Source organism: Myotis nattereri (assembly GCF_964212035.1).
Source record: "Myotis nattereri genome assembly, chromosome: 11".
NCBI lineage: Eukaryota > Metazoa > Chordata > Mammalia > Chiroptera > Vespertilionidae > Myotis > Myotis nattereri.
Genome location: NC_138086.1, coordinates 64041957 through 64064344, shown reverse-complemented (window position 1 = coordinate 64064344; position 22388 = coordinate 64041957). Strand labels below are relative to the sequence as shown.

The following is a 22388-nucleotide window of genomic DNA, read 5'->3' as shown; positions in this document are numbered from 1 at the left end:
TGCTGGTCTGCCGACAACAGTGAGTAGCTCTAGAATGTGGAAGCACGTAAGAAAGGCACAGTCTCCACCCCAGAATCAGAATCATTTTTTGGCAGAGAAGAGGACTTGGAATTTATTAGGGTCACCAGCACCCCTGCCTCCCACATTCAGCATTCCTGACCCACATGACCCACACATGCCACCCCTTTTGGAGCCTGAGGCTCCGAGTCCTCATCAGCAGGAGGCGGGCAGAGTGGTGGGGAGTGAGCACAGTCCAGGGCCCTTGAGGCAGTTGCATGAAAAGGCCCCCCGTGATGTACGCACTGTCATCAGAGGCTAAGAATGTGACCACATCTGCCACAGCCTCAGGAGTCCCCAAATGTCCCACAATCAGACATCCTCAGGGGTCCCCAAATGTCCCACAAATCAGAATCTTTGGGGGGTGTCTTATCAAGTGATTTTTTTGTCCCACAAAGTTTGAAACGACCTGTTCTAGAACACTAGGGTGATGAAACTCTGCCCCACACAGTCAGGAATTACATCCTTTCCTGAGAAGACCTTCTCGTGGACTCAATTTCAGCAGACTGGACCCAGGACGTGGCACACTGTGCTTGCTTGGAATTGACACACAAGAGTGAAAGGGAAACCCAGCGGGGTGCCCACTCACCTCTCACCTGGGGACGGAAGAACTTCTGACACCTGAGAAACACCAGCCCCAACAATAGCTCCTGAGGCAGAATCTGCTCAGCTCTAACCAGATATTAAAGTTAATCATCTGCTGAAATGCCTAAAGGATTGTCTATGTGAGTTCTGAAAGGAAGACGAACTTTAACCACACTCTAGTATGAAACCTAGTAAGTCACACCTACAATGAACTCATAAATTGCTTCTTAAAATGAAATTCTTATTGAAATGCAAATTTGCTCCCAGATTATTCATCGAATTCATTATAATATTTGAACAGTATTTGGTGAAGGGAAAATTGGAGATATTGATAATATTTATCATTAACTCAAGTATTTATACTATGGCTAAGTGCCCTAAAAATCATGTGAGTCCCAAAGGAGGAAGGAGAAAATATTGCTTTCCTGACATTTATTGTTAATATTTTTGCTGCCTATGTATTAGCTAAAATAAGAACGAGGCTTATTAAAAATACATGATATTAATTACACATTCATAAGTAAGCTTCATTTTACATAACAGCTACGCTTCTAAAAAATGGCATCTCTAATTTTAACATGTACTCCTTTCAAGGCTCTTTATGGAGTCAGGTTCTAACCTTATCCTCCACCCTGCTGCATGCATCCTATCCTCTGCCCACACCACACCTGCGCCATTTCCTTACATACCTTTTCTTTATATCTCTGTGCCTTTGTCAGTGCCATTCAGGCTGAGTGTGCTGGCCTTCACCGCCTGGAAAATTCCTCCCAATCCTTTAAAACATGCACAGGTGCCAGCTTCTCTGCACAGAGTTCCTTCTCCCTTGGGCACAACTAACTGCTCCTCTGATATCCTGTCCACAATTTTATTCTGTGTGGCTCTAGGCACTCTGGCAATTTTCTTTTCACATGCCTGTGTGTCTCCCTTCACTCAACTCTAGGCTACTCAAAGATTCAAAGATAGGGATATTGTCTTAGATATCTTGGTATTGCCAAGGCCAAAGGTAATGCCAAATACCATTGCCTCAGTGTGCTTTGGGGAATAAATAGAAGATATATAGATATATATATAGATATATAGAGATATATCTATCTAGCTAGCTAGCTATAGAGAGAGATATCTATCTATCTATATATATATATCAGGGATCAGGCCAACGACTCAAGCAAAAGATGCAGACATACCTCGGCACCAGAACATGATGTAAGTTCTATGTGAGTCTACAGACAAAATAATCATGTCAATGATTGTTAAAGAGTAATATTACAAGCTAAAGTAAGAAGGGAAGAGAAGTACAGGAGAAGTTCCTGTTCAACTGTAGGCCTTATTATCAGTGTGGAGACAGACTGTGGATGCTGGGGTCCCAAAGTGTCAGTGCACACTAGGACAAAACACAGGAGACTTTAAGAAAAGTTCTCAAAGTCAGAAAGCCTTTCTAAACACTAGAAAAGAACAGGTTTCTGCAAAACTAAGCACATACAGACAGACATAAAACCACAATAAACAGAGCCAAAGCCATACCACAAATTGGAGGAAAATGACATTAACACAAAAAAGTCATTTCACAAACTGGGAGAAAATTACAGTAAAATAAAAATTGCTGTAAAATGGCCATTTTCCTTTATTTCTTGTATAAGGTGTTTCTGTAAAACCATAATACACATCAATAACTTGACAGAAAAATGAACAATGGGCCAAACAGTTCACAGATGAAGGAATACCAGGGGTATTTCAACACACTGGAGAGAGGCTCGACCTAACTCATGAGGTCAGAACCAATCCAAGATACCAGTTTTCACTCAGACTGGCCAACATCAAAAGTTTGATAAAGGTGTGTTGGAGAGCATGCAGGGGACAAAACTCTCATAGTTACCTGTGGAAACATGAATTAACATTATTTTCTGTAAAGGGCAATGTGCCAATGTATCAAAAATTGAAAATACACATTTTAATTCTAGGAATTTATCTTACTGATACACTTGTGAGAAATAATGTGAATGTTGACATTCATTGCAGCATTTTTTTTTTAATAGCAAAGGGCTGGAAATAAATGATATACCCATTGACTGGGAAGTAGTTATGAAATTAGAGTTCATAACTTTTAATGGCATGCCAGGTAGCTGTTACAAAGAACATGTAATCCTCTGATACCAATATGGAATGACCTCCAGGTTATATTAAGTGAAAAAAGCAGGCAGCAGAACATGTCTTCATTGAATGAGTATGCCTTTATTTATGTGATACATGTATATGTAAAAATATGTAGATGTATTTATAGGTATACACATACATGTGCATGAAATATCCCTGGAAGAATGTACAACACGGTCTGAGAATTTGGGGTGAGAAAGGCTTGCTTTACACCATATATCCTTTTGACACTTTTGGAAGTATGTTTCACTTGCATGACTACCTATCTGAAAAGAGAATTTATAAAATAAAAGTTCTGGATTACCTTCTTGGGATTATTGTGAAGTATTTTTTTAAAATGCTTTCTTTGCACTACCTGATTGAGACATCTCTACATCTAAAAGATAAAGAAAGAAAAACATAAATTTGTCTTGACCATCAGGTCCAGTGATCAGCTGCTGGATCCATAAAGAACGGTACTGAAGGCGGACCCTGGGCCTTGCTGAGCTGGCCCTGCACAGATCCACCCTCCCTTTGCCCCAGGGCAGCTGAAATCACCCCTGGAGGCACCCACACCTGTCAGAGATGACTGACCACGCGTGCTCAGAAAATAGCCGGGAACAGACTAAAAGAATTCTCTCAAACCAGTCTATAACTTGTCTGGTTTAACTCTTCGGTTAATACATGGTTAACGCACAGCGACGAACAGGTTTAAGACACGATTGCCCATTAGGCATGAATCATTTGTGAGTTGGCTCCAGTGGTAATTGATCCTTGTCATTCATTAAATGCGAGAACACAGGCGAGCACAGTGAGGGGGTGCGTGGGTCTGAAATAATTGGTGACTTTCTTTCAACAGCCGCAGACTACTGCACCCCTAGATCTTACGGACAGGGATCCTGACCTATCCTTTTCAGGCAAATATAATTGATACAGAAAATATCAACATGACTACGCTTTTGTATGGCTCACTTCAAACTCACTGAGCATCCAGGAGTGCAAGAAGACAACCACAGGCCTGAACTCAGACCCCCCATAGCCTCCATCGAGAAGCCTGCAGGTGAATTTCTAAAACCTCAGGTGATACACATTTGGGTGAAGAAAAAAAAAAGGTCCTGCAGAAACTGTTAGAATGTGAAAAAATTCATTTTAAATTTAGGAAAAATGTTTGTCCACTTGTTTTGTTTTAAGCAGCTATCTTACCTATTTCTTTTGTTTGTTTCACTTTCTTCTCCTATCTTACCTATGTCTGAAGCTGCTTTATTTTTCCTCTGATTTTCTGGAGAGCAGCATGATAAAAAATATTTTATTCAAAAATTTAAAAGGGTGTTGGAATAAACAATGGCTTTAAGGGATGCTCGAGGTTTAAAATCTATTTCTGTCATTAACAGGCAGTTCTACCATATAAGGAAAAAAATGTCCCCTGCTATTAGGGCAGTGATCATTTATGTCAGACACATAGCAAAGGGGCCAGTGACATTTATTTTTACTATAAGTTTATTCCCTGGGCAGACATAATTGATGTCTTAACACTGACATACATGGGGAGAGCTATGTTAAGCAGGTCCACTAACAAATCAATAGATCGCATAGACTAAGTGAATCACCGGTACTAGGAACTCTGATTGTTATTTGCAGAATTATTTTTCATCCCCAAACACAACTCTGCACAATAGATGTTATTATCCCCATTTACAGATGAAGAAACAAAGGTTCAAAGATGTAAAGTGATCCACCCAAGAGCAACTCAGGACATCACAAAACGGTACCCAACCTAAGTGAGCTGACTTCAAGTCTGTGCACTTTCCACTACTCCACCCAGCCTCTGACAAGCACATCAGACTCCGCAGAGTCAATGCAATGAAGCAGATGTTTACTGAGCTGCTTCTCTACGTTAGACACTGTGCTAGCCCCTCAGTGACACCATAAACATGGATTGCCGGAATCAAATATATTTGATGAATACATAAATCTACAGACACATGGCTCCTATTCACAGTTAGATAATCCATAATCTAATTGTTACTAAGCGCCAGGCACTATTCTAGGAAAAGTCAGAAAAAAAAAGAAGTAACAATAAAGCAATATGGTACACAAAAGGACAAAATCAGTTCCAATGATTAAATTCCCTTGCTAAAAGACAAAGATGCTCAAACTGCTTTTTAAAATCAGCTTTATATCTTCTTTATAAGAAACACAGCTTAAAAAAAAGGATGCTTAAGATTCTGCAAGTAAAAGAAGAGAAACATGGCAGGCACTGAGCACTGGTGTGGAACCTCATACATTGCTGGTGAAATGCAAATGGCCCAGCCACTTGGGGAACGTCTGGGAGTTCCTTGAAAAGTTAAACAGTTATCACTGGACCCAGCAATTCCACTCCGAGAAATGAAAACATATGCTCACACAAAAACTTAGACATGAGTGTTTACAGTAGCATGTTTTCATAAAAGCCCAAATCTAGAAACAACCCAAATGCCCATCAACTTATGAGCAGATAAACAAACTGCAGTGTGACCATGCAACGAAATATCACTCAGCAATAAAGAGGAATGGAGTACTGATACATGCTATCCCATGGATAATCCCCCCAAATATTGGGCTAAGTGAAAAAGCCAGTCACAAAAGGCCACATGCTATACAATTCCATTTATATAAAATGTCCAGAATAGGTGAGTCCATAGAAATAAAAGGTAGATGAGGGTTGTCAGGGCTGAGGGGGGATGGGAAGTGATTGCTAATGGATTTCTTTTTGGGGTGATGAAAATGTTCTGGAATTAAATGATGGTGTAGGTATGTGGCTCGGAATATCCTAAAAACCACGATATTGTATATTTTAAGAGTGAATCTTAGGGTATGTGAATTTTACCTCAGTAAGGCTATTATTTTTAAAAAACAGGTACAGCAGATTAACATCAGGCAAAACAGAATCCAGGACAAAAATATATTAATAGAAATATCAAATGCTTTGGAAACATGCATTAAAATCTACTTAATTGCTTCCGTAGGTTATGGACAAGCAACAAGCAAAGAAGACATCTGAGCCAGGCCCTCCATGACTGAAGGGAGTGGGAAGGGTATGAGCAGAGCTCTGCTGTGTGCGCATGTGCGGCAACCAGTGACGGCAGCATGCACTCACAGGGCCAGGTTGCCAAGGAGTTCGAGCTTTATTTTGTAGACTTTTTTTTAAAAAAAGGAAAGATGTTAGATATTCCTATTTTATTTACTAATTTTATTTTAGATATTCCTGTTTTTAAAAGCAGCACTGCAGGGGCCATGTGTGGAAAATAAATTACGGGGAGAATAAGCAACAAATAGGTAGGATGGAAGATGGATATTTATTTGAATTAGAGTAGGCAATGGATTGTGCCAAGGGGGATATTCGTTTGGATGCTGGGATGGGGGGGAGGAGGTGCCCAAAGGAGTGGTAAATGGAGAAGACAGGAGTGAGTGTGGGGGTAAGGGGGATGGGCAGGGAACAGTGAGTTTAATTTGAAGCATATGAAGTACTTTGGACAAGTGGAAATTTAGAGCTGAAATTCAAGAAAGCAGGGCTGGTGATAGCGATTTAGGTATCTTGACATAAGGCAGTTGGGTGTGTCTCATTTTCTAATGCTCACTGTATGAAGAGCTAGAAAAGTATGACATATTTAAATTCATTTTAAATTACGGAGTCACCTGTACTTTCGAAGGAAGTCAGTCGGGTGTCTGATACTGCTGATTGCTCCTCAACAACCATACCCTCTTCTTCCTCATAGCAGAAGCCCTAAAATTTGAGAGGGGGCTGGAGTGGCAGTTGCAGTTTGCTCAGCTAAAAATATGTGATCTCTCAGACTGTCATGCATGTAGGGTAACCCTGTGACATCACTCTGGCCAATGAGATGCAGGTGGAAGTCCCTAAGATGTAGGTGGGAGGGCCTTACCTGCTGAGTAAAACAGCAAACCTCCCTAATAGAAGGGCCCTCACTCTTTGGCTGTTGACACTTTCCTCTGCGTCCTGCCTGTCCACGGATGTACGCACAGAGATGCAGCAGCCATCTGTGGCCAGGAGGCAACCAGGTTGAGGATGAGGTCCTGCAGGCCAAGGTGATGGAAAGAGCCTGACTCTCTGACAGCATTGTTTAGCTCCTGCCTCCTGCCTCGGCCTGGACTGCCTTTCTTGGAAGGCCATTCCACAAAACAAATCGACTTGTACCTGTTTTAGCCAGATCCTGATGTATTTTTATTTTTTTTTTTTTGGTCACTGAATTCAATCCTGATACAGTATATATGTTGGATATATACAACATATCCACATTTTTAGTACGTAGATACTAAAAATGACAATTATTTCAGTTGCTTAAAAAAAGTTTAAAAAAATATTATTTATTCTCACTACAAAGAATTACTGAAAGCAATAAGGGGCTTAAGAGATAGTAGAGAGCACTGGAATCTTTTCCCAAACTGTGACAAAACTGCAGCTGAAGGGGGATCAGGGGGCCACCAGTCCTAAGAAAACTCACCCACACACTCACCGGCTACTGAGCATATTCGGGTGATGACACCCTTTGCACTTTGGACCAGGTAAACTGACTTGGCTCCCGTAAATGGCTACAGCCAGAACACATGTTCTTCAAATGGACTTGTTCACCTGCCTCTCCCAAGAACGATAACCTTTGGAGAAAGAGTCTTTCTACGCTCCCAGGGACACAAACAGGAAATCGCACGACCTTGAGCCACAGACTTGGGGCCCTTCGCAGACAGCTTTCACTGGGCTGGGCTCTGGGATTATGTCTCCGGAACGACAGTCAATGACATTCTAGGAAAGCCTCATTGTTGCCTCCTTCCACAAAGCTCCCATTGTCTTCTTGGCAGGGACCGTGTTGAAGACTGAGATCCCTATGGCAACAGTGACTGTTTTGAAGATCCCTGAGGAGAAAGGTATTCCAGTTTTCAGGCTCAGGAAAAGCTGGGTAACTGATCTGTTTTTATCTCCTGGTCACTGTGGGTCGGGTAACAACTCTTTGTGTTTTTCTCTTTGTTTTGCCTCCTGGGAAGCTCTGACAAAATTTTTAATCCCATCTCCAGAAACTACATTAGACCTTCCAGTAAACTCACTTCTAGAAAGTACCTACACCTTAGGAAATATTCTTGTTCTCTAAAATAGCTCTGATTTTATCTCATTTTCTAGTCCATGTGTTCTCTTATCTATGAATTTTGTGTTGTTTACTACCTATTTTTATAAGCTTCTCAAATGCTTTATGGACCACTTTAAGACAAGCAATTTTTAAAAGTATCAGGTAATAATAAAAAGGAATCACTAACTTATTGAGCATTGCTATGAATGAGGCACTGTCGTAGTACTGAATTTATCTTAATTTATTTGCCCTAAGTATGAGATAAGTACTATCATGATGATGCCAATTTTACAAATGGGAAAACTGAATCACAGAGCAGTTAAGTGATTTGCTCACAATCATACAACAAATAAGTGATGAAAGCAAGATTCAAACCCAGGGAGTCTGAATCATGTGAGTCATACAAAAGAAGAAATAATAATATTTAATTTCTAAAAGAAGCAGAGGCCTTCTGATTTTATAGGCTAAGCTTAGCGTTTTTCTTTTATAAGGAGATATCTATGATACCTCTTGTCCATACAATGATGCCTGATGATCTATATCAATAAAAGGCAATGAGACAGTAAAAGTCAAAAGGACAAACAACAAAAAAGTAGTTGGATTTTATCTTGGATCATAAAGATATTCTTTCCTTCACTCACTCACTCAGTCAGTCCCCATCATGGCCAGGCCTGGTGCAGGTGCTGGGAACAGAGGTGAGGTGGGCCCAGAACCTGCCCTCCAGGAGCTCAGGTGCAATTAGGACAAGTCAGGCAGGTAAAGGGCACCTGGGGGCTATGAGTGGGCTGATGGCAGGTCAGACAGGGTGTGACAGGATCATCCTGAGTGACCCTTAGACTCTCAGTCACAACTGATAATGGGAATAAGAACCAATTCCCTTTTAGGGCTGTCTGATGATTCCATACATACAAAGCTCTTAGCCTGGCCCATCACACGAAGGGTTCAGTATGTGTGAGCCTTTACTCTTAAGGCACAGTGGATGGCAGCCTGGACACCTTGCTCAGACACACACGTGCACTCACACGGACACGCACTCATGTCCTCAGAAGCTCAAGAGCCGAGGCTGGCTCCTGCCTCTTCCTACCTCCACCCAGGAGCTGACTTACAGTCCACAGACGGGCCTGGCACGCATTTCTGGATGCCACCTTCTCAGAACCAGCGTCTTGCTGGAATACAGCCCCCACACAGAATGAATATTCCTTCAAGATGCACTTGAAAACCTTTCTCCACAGAGCCTGGACCCCATGACTCTCATGGGGCGCTTCTGCCACATCGGCTCCGTTTCACAGTATCTCTTTGGCACGTCCACCCTGTAGCGCACGGTATGAGTCGCCGGCTGCATAAGGGGTCACGTTCCCGCTTGAACAGGTCTAAGGAAAGACCCGACTAGAATTGCAAACTGGCTGAAGCCACAGAGAAAACATGTGCGACACCTGCTCTGCATCAGCTGGGAACCCCACGCCTCTTTGGTTTTGTGCAGTGGCTGAATCAAAAGGAATTAATCATTGCCTCACCAACCCTAGCTCAGACTGAAGAGTTCCCTCTCCGAGTTTGTTTTGTCATGCCATCAGCAAAGTCAGTCAAACATCACGGTTCCTTGCTAAATATTCCAGCAGCCAGATGGCAGGAATGCTACTGTGACAAGGCAAAACTCGCCTAAAGATAACTTGGTGATGCATCATCACGCCTGATGGCACTCGGCTGAGCCCATTCACCCAGAGAGACCTCTTCAGCTGCCCCACTTCATCCAGGTTCTTCAAACCAGACATTATCATTCCAAACATCCAACTCTGCAGGGAGAAACTGGCTGGTAAAACAGACACGTCCCTACTTCCCTAGGCTCTGAATTGCAGGCAGAAGTAGATCATCACAAGACCACATATTAGGACACATTCCTCTACATTCCCCTCTAGGTATCATGTTACGGAACCCTAAAGTTTCAAATATTTCTGCACCAAATTTCATGGGTATTCATAATCATGTTTGCTAGAAAACAAATTTCCTTCCTTCTGCCAAGTCACTTTTGTAGTTCTCTGTGTTTTGTTTTGTTTTTAACTTAAGCGTTGATGAACATATTATTATAAATTCTAGACCAGTGGTTCTCAACCTTCCTAATGCCGCGACCCTTTAATACAGTTCCTCATGTTGTGGTGACCCCCAATTTCATTGCTACAAATTGAACATAATTAAAGCATAATGATTAATCACAAAAACAGTATGTAATTATATATGTGTTTTCCGATGGTCTTAGGTGACCTCTGTGAAAGGGTTGTTGGACCCCCAAAGGGGTTACAACCCACAGGTTGAGAACCGCTGTTCTAGACTGTAAGAAAGTTGACTGATCCACCCTGGTGAAAACTCTATATGCTCTCTTCTAGAGTTAATTACATTTTGGTTTCTCAGACCTTTTCTAGATTATATTATGTATTCTCTCCCCCACCCCTTCTTCCTCTCTCTCTCTCTCTCTCTCTCTCTGTGTGTGTGTGTGTGTGTGTGTGTGTGTGTGTGAGTGTGACTGCAAAATCACAACCTGTACTATATGGTTTCTGAACAATACATCTCCTAAGAAGAATGTTGCCAGCTGGGCCAGCTGGCTTTCTCCTGCTCCTAAAACTGTATGTTCTTAGACACACTGCCTCCATGCCTTCTGCTGCTGCCTAACTCCGGTCTGTGTGACACCATCTCACACTCGCAATTCTATGAAAACAACGGAGACTCCTGGAAAGGAACAAAAGGGGAGCATGGCAGGGAGCCAGCCCCGAGTCTCCATCACTCAGCTGTCACTCAGCCAGCTGTGCCCGGACTCAGGTGGCCCAAGTAGCCTGTTCATGGCTGCATGTATAGAATTTAAGTCTGTGGCCCTAGCCAGTTTGGCTCAATGGAGAGAGCGTGGGCCTGCGAACCAAAGGGTCTCGGGTTTGATTCAGGTCAAGGGCACATACTTGGTGGCAGGCGCCTCCCCTGGTCTGGCCCTGGTCGGGGGCTCCTGCAGGAGGCAACCAATCGATGTGTTTCTCTCACATAGATCTCTCTCCTTCCCTCTCTCTTATACTCTCCATAAATATCAATGGAAAAATATCCTCGGGTGAGGACGAACAACAACAACAAAAGAATGTGAAGTCTGTGGACCCAGGTTCTTACCTCTGGTTCCTCTGAGTAAGGCATTTCACCGTATGACCTTTTATTTTCTCATCCTTAAAAAGGCACAGCAATACTGTGTCATATGAGGGGATGCCCGTTAAGGCGTTTGGGAAAGCCCCCTGCAGTGTATATTTCCTTTCCTGTAATTCCCCAAATTCCTTTTGCTCCCGTCCTTTTATTTTTCCCCGATTTGGATTCTGTGGTTTTTAAATGTCTCTCTAAAATGCATTGACTGGAAAGCTGCATTAAAATTTTATTTACTTTTTTATTTAGGTAAAACTTAAGTGCACAAATCTCAAGGGAATAACCATACATTTCGATATGCATGCCCCTAAGCGGTGGAGGGGCACACTTTCCTAGCACCCCTGAAGCTCCCCTCTAGGTCGTCACCAGGCCTAAAGGCAACCCCTCTTCTAACCTCACCTTGATTAGCTTTGCCTAAAGGTAAAGAAAAAAAAAAATCCAGGAAGGCTGGTGTCCCAGGGATAACCGCTATTGCTGACCAAGAAATGTACCTCCAACCCTTCCTCTGAAGAGACGAAGGAGCCTGGCAAGGAGGCGAGGGCACGGACTTTCTAAATCACACAAGTCACGTCGAACGAGGCCCTCCTTTTGCAGCCAACGATCTGGAACAAGGCTGAGAGCTCAGCGTCCTGCTACAGAGTCACTTTCCTTCCAAGCATCGCGCCCGGGATGCGGCCGGGGGGCCGTCCAGCCGGGCGGGCACAGCGCTCCCGGCGCAGCACCTCTCTCTGGGGCGCAGCGCACACTGGGTCCCCACGCCGCCCCCGCGCCCGCAGCAGGCACCCCACGCGGCTGGCGCGCCGCGTCCAGAAGGCGCTGCTCCTGCGACAGGTGCCTGCCCGCCCGCCCACGGGGTCCGTAGTGCGCCCCCCAGGCCTGAGGAGTGCATTGGGGGAGCTGGAGGAGTCTCTGCCACCTCCCCCGACTCCTCCAAAGGACTTGGAAGCCGATTCGTGGCCATTCCTGGGAGGGGAGTCCCGAGACCTGCGCTCCTGTGTGACCGTGGGCCAGTCACTTCCCATCTGCAGCCCGACTTCCTTCTTGGGGCGGCTCCTGCTGAACCCCCAAGGCCACCCGGAGTCCTGCAGTTCCCTAGCTCTTCCCGCGGCAGCCCCCGCCTCGGCGAGACCCCAGCCTTTTGTTCTGGGGTGACACTGGGAAGAGAGGAAGGGGGCTCCGGAGAGGGCCGGGCCGGGCGGCCGGGGCGCTCGGGGCCGCTCCCTGGAGCTCCGGGTCGCGGAAGTCACCGGGCCACCCCGCGGTGACCTCCTTCCTCCGCGATCCCGTTACCCGGGCGGGAGGCTCCGGCCGCGCGCCGCGGGCAGCGGGCAGGAGGCGGCGGGTCCAGTGCTGCGCGGCGCCCCGACGACGACGGCCCGGGGGACGGTCCCCCGGACGCGGGCACGCGCGCCTCATCCCCGCCCCCGCCCGGGGTCGCTCCGCTTCGGGACGGCCCGAGCGGCCGCCGCCACAGCCGGTCGCCCCACCCTCAGTCACGGACCCGGACGTGCGCGGACCCGCTACCTACCGCGGGGGCCGGACAGGACCCGGGCTCCGGCCGCCGTTCCCGCCGCTGTCGCCCCCGCCGCCGCCAGGCTCCGGGCTCCGGGCTCCGGGCTCCCTCTGCAGCGCCCAGCTCCAGGCGGCGCGGCTGCTGGGCCCGCTGCTCTCGGTGCTGCGCTCGGTGCGCCCGGCGCGCTCCCCGGCCGCAGGCTCTGGTGCTGCCGGGACGCGGAGGCGGGGCCGCCGCCCCCACCTGCTCCGCCGGCTCCTGCCCCGGAGCCGCCGCCGGGACGCCTGCCACGCTCCAGCGCGGGGGGCGGGGTCGCCGGGGGACGGGGGCGGGGTCGCCGGGGGCGGGTCCAGCCGCGGGGCGCGCCTCGGAGGGACAGGGACCGAGTCTGAGCCGTGGGGGGTGGGAATGGGGGGGAGGGGCGGGACGGGGACACAGGGCCCAGCGCCGCCGGGGGACACACCCCTCGCCGGGTTTATTCCTAAGTATTTTGCACCTTCCTATGCTCCGGGCGGTGTCCTGAGAGGTGGGACCCGAGGACAAGGTCGCCTCTTGCCCTGGCAGAGTTCTTAATGCCACTGAACTGTACACTTTAGTGTAGTTAGCAGAGTAAATTTTATGCTACGGATATTGTATCACAACAGCAACAATAAAAAGATACGACTTAGAGGGATGTGACGGTGTAGGGCAGTGGCCCCACCCTCTGTAAAGGCTGCCCCCCACCCCGTACCCCAGAAGCCGCAGCGGGCTGGGGTGGTGCTGCCCGTCAGATAGAATTCAGACTTGAGCCTCCAGTGCAAGTCTCTGCACAGGGAAGGGACCGCCCCTTCTGGCCGAGGGGAGGGGAGCAGTTGAGAGGCAAGGCATTCCATCACTTACCATCAGGCCGGGGTGACTCCTGCAGGATCCGGGGGTGGTTCCGAACGGGCTTCGTGAGCCCCTGGGAACAAGCATTGCTAGCTAAACAGCAGCGCGGTGGGAAGGGGCTAGTTCTTACAGCTTAATCCCATCACGCTGCCTCCAAATATTCTCCAGTTCCAACATGTGCCGCAAACCCAAAAAGGTGGAGATCTACCTTCCCCACCCGCAGAGTGCGAAGAGAGAAAGGCTGGGGCCGCTGGAGAACCCCGGGGGAGAGGAGCCAACCCAGGACGGAGGTGGGAGAGAAGGAAGGAGAGAGAGAGGAGCCTGGAGAGAGGGGCTGCGGGACCCGAGGGAGAGAGATGGCTGCTCAACAGTGTCCTGCTGCAGGGGGGTCCCCAAGTCCCCGAGGTCAGTGCAGGAGGCCTGGCAGAAGCCTCAGCCTCATGGGCTGAAGGAAGGACAGGGGCCGAGGGGGTGGGCACCACACTTTGAAAGTGCGTTATTCTTTTCAAAAACCCTGACCAAGAAAAGAAAGAGGTAGAATCATGTCTAGAGGAGGAGAAAGAGTCGTGGAAGGGTAGAGGCCCTACCATGTTGAAGGCTAAGAAAAAACAACCAGTAGAAGAAAGGGTTTCAAGGTTTAGGAAACCGAGGGAGTTGAAGGTGGAGCTAGGAATTCTCTGAGATGCCCTCTTAGACCTGTTCTTTGAGACACTGACAAGGGATTTGCTGAAGAACATTTTGCAGTTTCAAAATCTTTGATACTTCTAAATAAATGACATAACATAGTATTTAAAACCTTGATCTTGGAGAGAGAAGGTGTAGATTTAAGCTATCATCAACGAGCGTGTGATGTTCACTATTTCCGTAGCCCGTTAGAGCCTTAAAATCTTCATTCTTTCATCTACAAGACAGCTGCAACGATTTCTGCGATGCCTCCGATCATTATAGAATACCAAGAGGCGAATTCTATGAACTTCCTAAAATGGAAAGCACTTAGTTTTACTAATAAGGGACATAGAACTGTAGGAAACAAGACTGTACCACATTTTCAATTAATCTGCACTTACTGGAAACACCGACTAAAAGAAAATTATTATTCGAAATGACAGTGTTACTGATAACTGTTTTCCACTTTACCAACGTCCTCATGCTATTTCAGATTATTTCCCTTTATCCACACAACGGTCACCTCCCTTTGCACTGTGGATAAGAGGGACAGTCCAGGTGGTGTAGGAAGAGAGGGTGATGGACCTTCAGAGTCCCCGCCTCACTTCTATCCAGGTCTGTCACATTTCTAAGATTAGTTTTCTTCACCTGGCTTTTTCTTGACTCTTCTGTAACCAATATGGCCCATTAGCCACAAGGCCAGCTGCTTTCGCTTCTTCGTTGAAATCATTATTTATCATTATCATTGTCGTGTTGTCATAATGATCATCCTAATAACCTGGGGTTGGGTCACCATATTTGAGATGATGCAGTGGAAGCTCTGAAGTTAATGAGCTTGTGAACATCTCAAGGCCGGTAAGGAGCAGAACTGGCAATGAACACAGATGCAACAGCAGGCGATTCTCCTCTCGCTGCCCAGCACAGTGCCTCGAGCAGGGCACGTTGGTTGAATGCACAACTGGCTGGGTGACTCATCACCACCTCAGCTTAGTGGTGCCAGTGCAGCCTCCATCCTGGTAAGAGCTATCGTGCCATATCAGAAGCCTCTAAAAATGGAATCTCTCTTTCTTCCAGATTGCTTGTTTCTGTTAGAGGTACTAGCACTCACTGATTCTCTCAAGCGAAACCTCAGGTCATCCTAACCTTCTCCCAGACTTCTACCAGCGTCGTCTGGTTCATCACAAAACCCTATCTATTCTGCCTTCTCGACACCTTCTCTTCCTGGTTGTTCCCCATTGTTGCTGCTGTAGTTCAGGCCTGGTCCACTGCCATCATCTCCAAACTGGTGTGTCTGGCTCCGGTGTTCTACCCACTCCTGCCAACTGTTCTCTACTCTGCATCCATAGTGATCTTCCTAAAGTGAAAATGTAGTCAACTCGCCCGCTTAAAATCCTTCCAACGGTCTCGTTTGATCTCCAGATAAAACCTAAATAATGTAGTGTGCTTATAAAGCCATTCAACATTTGTCCCCCTCCCCCCACTTAATCTTCCAAGCCTCACCTTCCTCTCCATATTACACTGTGCTGCAGCTACCCCCAAAGGACTGGGCACCCAAGCCATTCCCTTGTCTGAGAATACCTTTCTCTCCTTGTTCCCTAGAGAACTCCTCCTCACCCTTCAATGCCAAGGCACACTTCTCCGGGAAAGCTCTCTGAGCCTCAAGGAACCCAGGGGCCCCTCTTCTGAATATGTAACACCCTCTTCCTCTACTTGTAGCACTCAGAGCATGGTGTCACAGCTATGGGTTTATTTGCCAATACAGCAGACCCCTTATTCATCATTTCACTTTCTGTGGTTTCAGTTACCTGTGGTCAGCTGCAGTCCAAAAATATTAAATGGAAAAATCCAGAAATAAACAATCCATAAGTTTTAAATTGCAACCCGTTCTGAGGACCTTACCTCCCTCATCTCATCACACAGGCATTGTGTCATCTCACATCGTCAAAGAAGAAGGGTGAGGACAGTACGACAAGATATTTTGAGAGAGAAAGAAACTACATTCAGCCCTAACCCGTTTGGCTCAGTGGATAGAGCGTCGGCCTGCGGACTGATAGAGCATCGGCTTGCGGACTGAGGGGTCCCAGGTTCGATTCCGGTCAAGGGCATGTACCTGGGTTGCGGGCACATCCCCAGTAGGAGATGTGCAGGAGGCAGCTGATCGATGTTTCTCTCTCATCGACGTTTCTAGCTCTCTATCTCTCTCCCTTCCTCTCTGTAAGAAATCAATAAAATATATTTAAAAAAAAAAAAAAAAAAAAAGAAAGGGCCCTGGTGCGATTCTGGTCAAGGGCATGTACCTTGGTTGCGGGCACATTCCCAGTAGGAGGTGTGCAGGAGGCAGCTGATCGATGTTTCTCTCTCATCGATGTTTCTAACTCTTTATCCTTCTCCCTTTCTCTCTGTAAAAAACTCAATAAAATATATTTTAAAAAAAGAAAGAAACTACATTCATGTAACTCTTATTACAGTATCTATATATATAAAAACCAAGCGACCGGAATGAGGGAACGACCAGTTGCTATGATGTGCACTGCAATGGCCAACCGGCCCAATCCCAATCGGCACCCCCAACCTCCTGCGGCCCCTTGAGTTGGCAGGCCCAGCCCCCAATTGGCCCCACCCACTCCAATTGGGGCTGGGGCCGGCTGGCCAACCTCCCGTTCCCCCCAGCGCCCCTCCGGCTAGTCCACCCCCAATTGACCCCCCAATAGGGGCAGGGCCAGCCAACCTCCCACGGCCCCTCCCCCACCAGCCTGGCCCCCATTGACCCCCATCGGGGCAGGCCGGCCAGACCCCACCTGTGCACCGGGCCTCTCGAGTTGTTATAATTGTTGTTATTTTATTATAGTTATTGTTCACCTCTTGCTGTGCCTAACTTATAAATTAAACTTTATCATAAGGATGTATGTAAAGGAAAAACATAACATATAGCCTTTAGTACTATCCAAGGTTTCAGGCATCCACAGGAGTCTTGAGACATATCACCCATGGAGAAGGGGGACCACTGTATCTTCAAGGGTAGAAATGGTGTCATTGTCTCAGTACCACCAGCACCTAGCACAGTGGTGTCATACAGGAATTAGCATTCAATGTGTTTAATTGATTAAATAATTAACCAAAAATCTTCAGCCCTCTTTTTCTCATCTGTCCAGGAAAAACTCTGCTTAGAAGTGAGAAGGCAGGGAAAGTGGATACTTTATTTTTCTCTTGGAGAGAAAGGACTTCGCCTGACCGTGAAATCACAGAGCAGTTTGGAACAGAATGTTAGAATAAGAAAGACGGTTTCTGAGCGACTCCCGAGTCAGATCTCAACTTTGTAGCTTTGTTATCTTGTTTAAAGTGATGCCAACTTCTGAACTAACAGCCACACACATTTCAAATGTTAAACAAAAAAGTAGCTCAAGGTTAAATAGATATGCTTTCAATGTTCCTGCCAATTTGGGCTGGTTGTGTTCGCACTGCCTGAACAGAGACACTCTGTTGATACGGATAATCAAGAATTGACTGTTCTCAAAAAGTCCCGGAGTTCTTTCTACACGTTAAGATGATAACAAGGGGTGGTATGTGACATGGTGTTAAATTGCCACTTAATGGCAACAAAGGAGAGTGACAGCTCTGTTGTCTGAAAGGCCGGTCAGATGATACAGCCAGGCCTTGGTTAGTCAAGTCTCAAAAAGAAAAAGCTTACTCTTCTTCTTTTTAAAAGTATCAGCTTTGTTTCCCTGTCGTTAAAAAAGACCGCTATTTCCATGTTCCCTCCACTGCTGGTCCTTCTTGATCAGAGACAGCATAAGGTCGAAGGCAGACATTGTGTTCTGTAGAACAAAAGACCAGCATGCTTGTCTAATGGCATTGCTCACGGGTTCTCTATAGCTTAGTAGGAATAAAAGACTGCCGCCTGAACCCACTTGAAAAACAGATGATCATAAATCAAAGTACATCTTAATCAGCTTAAAGTATTTATCCTTCTCGTTGGCGATTCAAGCGAATAGTCTGGAGGCACTTGGTGAAGATGGAGGAAGGAATGAAACCCCAGCAGGGAAGGAGACCGAAGGCCATAGGATCCAGCCCAGAAATAAAATGCATAGGAATATCAGGGCGTAACTCTCAGTCTATCTCTACACATTCAAAATAACGACAAGTCCCACCCTCTGGCCTCTGCTCTTAGCCACCACCCTGCACTGTCTCTGAGATCGAAATTCAGTAGGATCTCACAGGTGTAGGCAAATGAAGACCACAAGTGGCAAGCAAGTGATACACCTTCTTTTGCTAGCAGTGGTTCTCAACCTCCCTATTGCCGCGACCCTTTAATACAGTTCCTCATGTTGTGGTGACCCACAACCATAAAATTATTTTCGTTGCTACTTTAACAAAATAAAGTAATATATGTTCTTGCCTCCTTGTTGAAATGATTTGGAAAAGACAGAATATTATAAAGAAGGAAATTTGCAAATGACCCATACTTAGTCTACAAAACTGATAAGCACAGATAATATTGTAATGCATTTCTCTGAGACACACACACATTCCCATCCATATATATGACATACGAATACTCATGTTCAGCCTTTTCTTTTCACTTCATGTCACATCATGAACCCTTGTTATCAAGGGTCCAGTGTTGAGAACAGAGGGACCTGCGCACCGGAAGCTTTGCTGCGGTGTACTCCTCATTTGAGGGGTCAACCTGGAGTGACATTACCACTTCAAAGTCCAGTGTTTATTTGGGGTGAATTGAGGGCTAGGAGCCTGTAATGATGGAAAGCCTGCATCTGTAAAATAAAAAGATGTTTAACTAGGGGTCAAATCAAAGAGAGGAAGAGCACGGAGCTCAGTTCCGGCAGAATCAACCCCTCCTTTCCTTTCTCCTGCTTGGGATCAGCAGGGAGCATGGCTGAGCCAGTGGGATCAAGGAGAAAGGCTTGATGTGGCCCGTATGTTGCTTACCTCTGTCATACACACTTTCAAGGCCCATTAGCTGCCTTTCAGTTGTTATCTACAAGGGAGAGAAGCTTCCAGGGGCTTCAATCGACTCCTCTTCAGAGAGAGGAAGGAGAAAAGGGAAGTATGGGTACATTGGCATGTGTTAAATAACACCGTGCACACACATTCTTCTGTCTTTTTCAGCTCGGGAAATGCTTTGAGTAGCTGGATTTCTTAGTGACAAACTTGCACAGTGAGTTTTCAAACAATACTTATCTTTGGAGAGATGTTGTGTTAGCTGTCTTCTTCCCTACTTCCGCTTGACAGATTCCTTCTCTCCACAGCTTATCTCATTAATGCATTTGGGCTTTTTTTTTTTTTTTTCCCATCAGCAATTAAACTGGGTTCTTAAGAACCCAGGAGTTTAACAGTCTGGTACTTATAAACCATTCCAATGGATCTTTTGTTCTAAAGTCTTCAAGTCAAATAGTGAACCATGGACAGAAATGCCGTGTGTGTGCATGTGCCTGTGCGCATGCGTGTGTGTGTGTTTACACATGCACATTTGTTGTCAATCTTCCTGAGATAAAACGGCATTTCTTATAGGTGCTGAAATTGAGATAGATAGACTTTGAACATGGAAAGTTTGATTTCTGGAATCCTTAGGATCAGTTGATAGAACTATTGAATCCCTAACAAAAATAAAATTAAGCCAGATTAATCTATTAGTTTATTTCATTTCTCATAATTTCCATGAAGGACACCACTAAAGTAGTTTGGATAATGTAGTAAAGGAAGAACAACATGGTTATTTGTTTTTATGTTTTAAAAATTGACTTTTTAAAATCAAAGTGATAATGCACATAAGTTTAAAAATAGTGCTAAGAGGCTTATATGAAAAACAGAATTTCTTTCCTCTAACTCCCATTGCCTTCTACTGTAGAAGGAACCACTCTCAACTCTTTTAGTTTAAAAACAAATCTATACCCATATTTGTTTGTTTGTTTGTTTGTTTTTTGAGAGAGAGGGAAAGAGAAACATTGATGTGAGAGAGAAACATCCAAACATTGACTGGTTGCCTCCTGTACGAGCCCTGACTGGGAATCAAATCTGCAACCGGGTATGTGCTCTGACAGAGAATTGAACCCACTACCCCTTGTTGTATGGGATGATGCCCCAACCACACAGGGCAGGGCTATGCCCATATTCTTAATGATATGCCTAAGTGCTATTGCTCAATTCATCTGTTTTAGACATGATGGTCTAATTTCTATCATGGTAGATAAGGATTTAGCTTTTGTAATTGCTTTGTTTTGAAATTTGTTTAGTTTTCTTTGTATCTATTGCTAAGTTTCCTGACAACCCCTTACAGTTTCTCAGTACAGATGTGAGATCATCTATCCATCCATTCTCCTCCTCCTGGAAGTTTTCTCACTCTTCTGGTGCTGGATGTTCTGCTTCCTAAAATCCACATTTTCTTCTTTCTTGGCTCCTTCCCTAGCCATTCTTCAGTCGTTGAGACTTTACACACGTGATGGTTAGTTTTGCGAGGTATGGAACTCTAGGATGGAAATTATGTTCCTTGACATTTTGATGGTACAGCCCCAATGTCTTCTAGCTCCCAACAGTGCAATGGACAAGTCCATTGCTATTCTTAGCCCTGATCTTTTGTTTGTGAACTTCCCTTAGCTCTTCTCTTTATGACCAGCAATCTGAAATCTTTAAGGATGGGCCTTAGTGAGAGCCTTTGCCATGTATTACACTTGGTAATTAGGATTGAAACTGCTAGGTCTTATATTAATAATACATTTATGGTTGTTTGGGGTGTGTGTGTAGATTTGCAAATAATAATTCAGAAACCATATAAACTTAGTGGCTTGAGGAAGTTGAAACCATTTAGTCCAGAAGTCTTCTCAACTCCTCAGTCACTACCCATCCAGTATAAAGTTTTATGGGGTTGAGCTGATGGTTGGGATTGAAAATTTGTAAAGATGCTTGGCTGCTGCTGGGTTTTGAGCTCACTGGAGTGGGAGGGGATATGGCATAGAACCCAGAAAATAGTCAGGATTACTCTTTATCTTTTTCTTAAAGAAAAAGGACAGGAGAAGAGGGAAGATGGTCACAGCAACATCTTCAGGGCTGTCCAGTGTGCCAGATTCAAATGATTTAGGCACAAATGAAGCAGACACTTTGAAATTGTCCACAAGGCCAAAACTCAGGAAATACTAAAGCCCTTGGATAATGTCAGGTTTGATATAAATCAAAAGACAAGATAGAGGGTGAGGAAGAAAAGCAAAAGCAAGCGCTGTTCAAGCTTAGAGCATCAACTCTTTGCATTCTGTTGGAGGAGCCCAATTTTTTCCCCTTTGAAATGACCTGGGAGGAAAACAGAGAAAGACAGAGACAGAGGGGGAAAACATTTAGATTGTGCCCCCATATGGATTTGAAAAAGAAAATGTCCCTTAGGGTCTGAGTTTCAAGTGCTGCCCAATTTGGTGTCTGCCATCCCTCAAACTGGAACATCACCCGCACCATCTGAGGATCAAGTGTGCCCTGGGGTCCTTCTATGGACTCATACGATCACAGAACTTGCTCACACCATCTTGTGTGAAGAACAAGAAAACAAACAGTGCGACTTTTTCTTCCTGGGTGTCCTCCCTGTGGGGACCTCAGCCCAGGCTCCCGGCGCTGATATCCATCTTTACTTTACTAATATTGCTGCTCAGCTGCCCTCAGAAGATGGAATCAGGTTCATTTTCAGTTTGAGGAAAGACAGATTCGCCATTTCCCACCACACAGGTTTCCAGGAGCTTTTAAAGAAATCATTAAGGTTAGATAACCAGAGGCAGGGGCCTTAATGCACTCTCGTTGGCAGCTGCTGTTTCTCCAGCCCAGTAATTGAACAGTTCTCTCTCTTCCCTTCTCCACAAGTGCGTTTGAGAATATTTCCTATATAGTCGAGTGATGTCAAACTTTGAAAAAGCCCTGAGAAAGGAGATGGGAAAGCAATCAATCTCGGAGAGAGTTTCAGATTTAATAAACTTAGACAAAAGGAGAAAATCTCATTAGTCCATGGAAAATCTCTGCGTTTTCTCCTTCAGAGGGGGTCAGGACTGCCCAGGGAAAAAGCCCCAAAGAAGCTTAGCGGCTTGGTCTAGGGAAGCCTCACCCTAGGAAGCAGGCCCCACCCCCCTCGTTTGCACAATAGCTTCAGAAAGGGTTCTGAAAGCTCTGCCCCAGGCCCCTCGTGCTGGGTGGGCTCAGGGGAAACAACATGGGCCTTGAAACCACAAGTCCTGAGTTCATGCCCTGGTACCCTATGTGAGACCTTGGGCAAGGAGCCCGACCTCTGAGAATGTCTCCTCTTC

General features: G+C 45.7%; 1 protein-coding gene across 1 annotated transcript in view; it reads right to left on the bottom strand.

Annotated features, from left to right (window-relative positions):
- The window catches only part of WIPF3 (WAS/WASL interacting protein family member 3), a 59005-nt gene extending 46293 nt beyond the window's left edge, over window positions 1-12712 (bottom strand). The window contains exon 1 of the mRNA XM_081101886.1: window positions 12580-12712. The gene's annotated coding sequence lies outside the window, so the exon portion shown is untranslated. The remainder of the gene's footprint in view (window positions 1-12579) is intronic.
- Between the last annotated feature and the right edge of the window lie 9676 nt (window positions 12713-22388).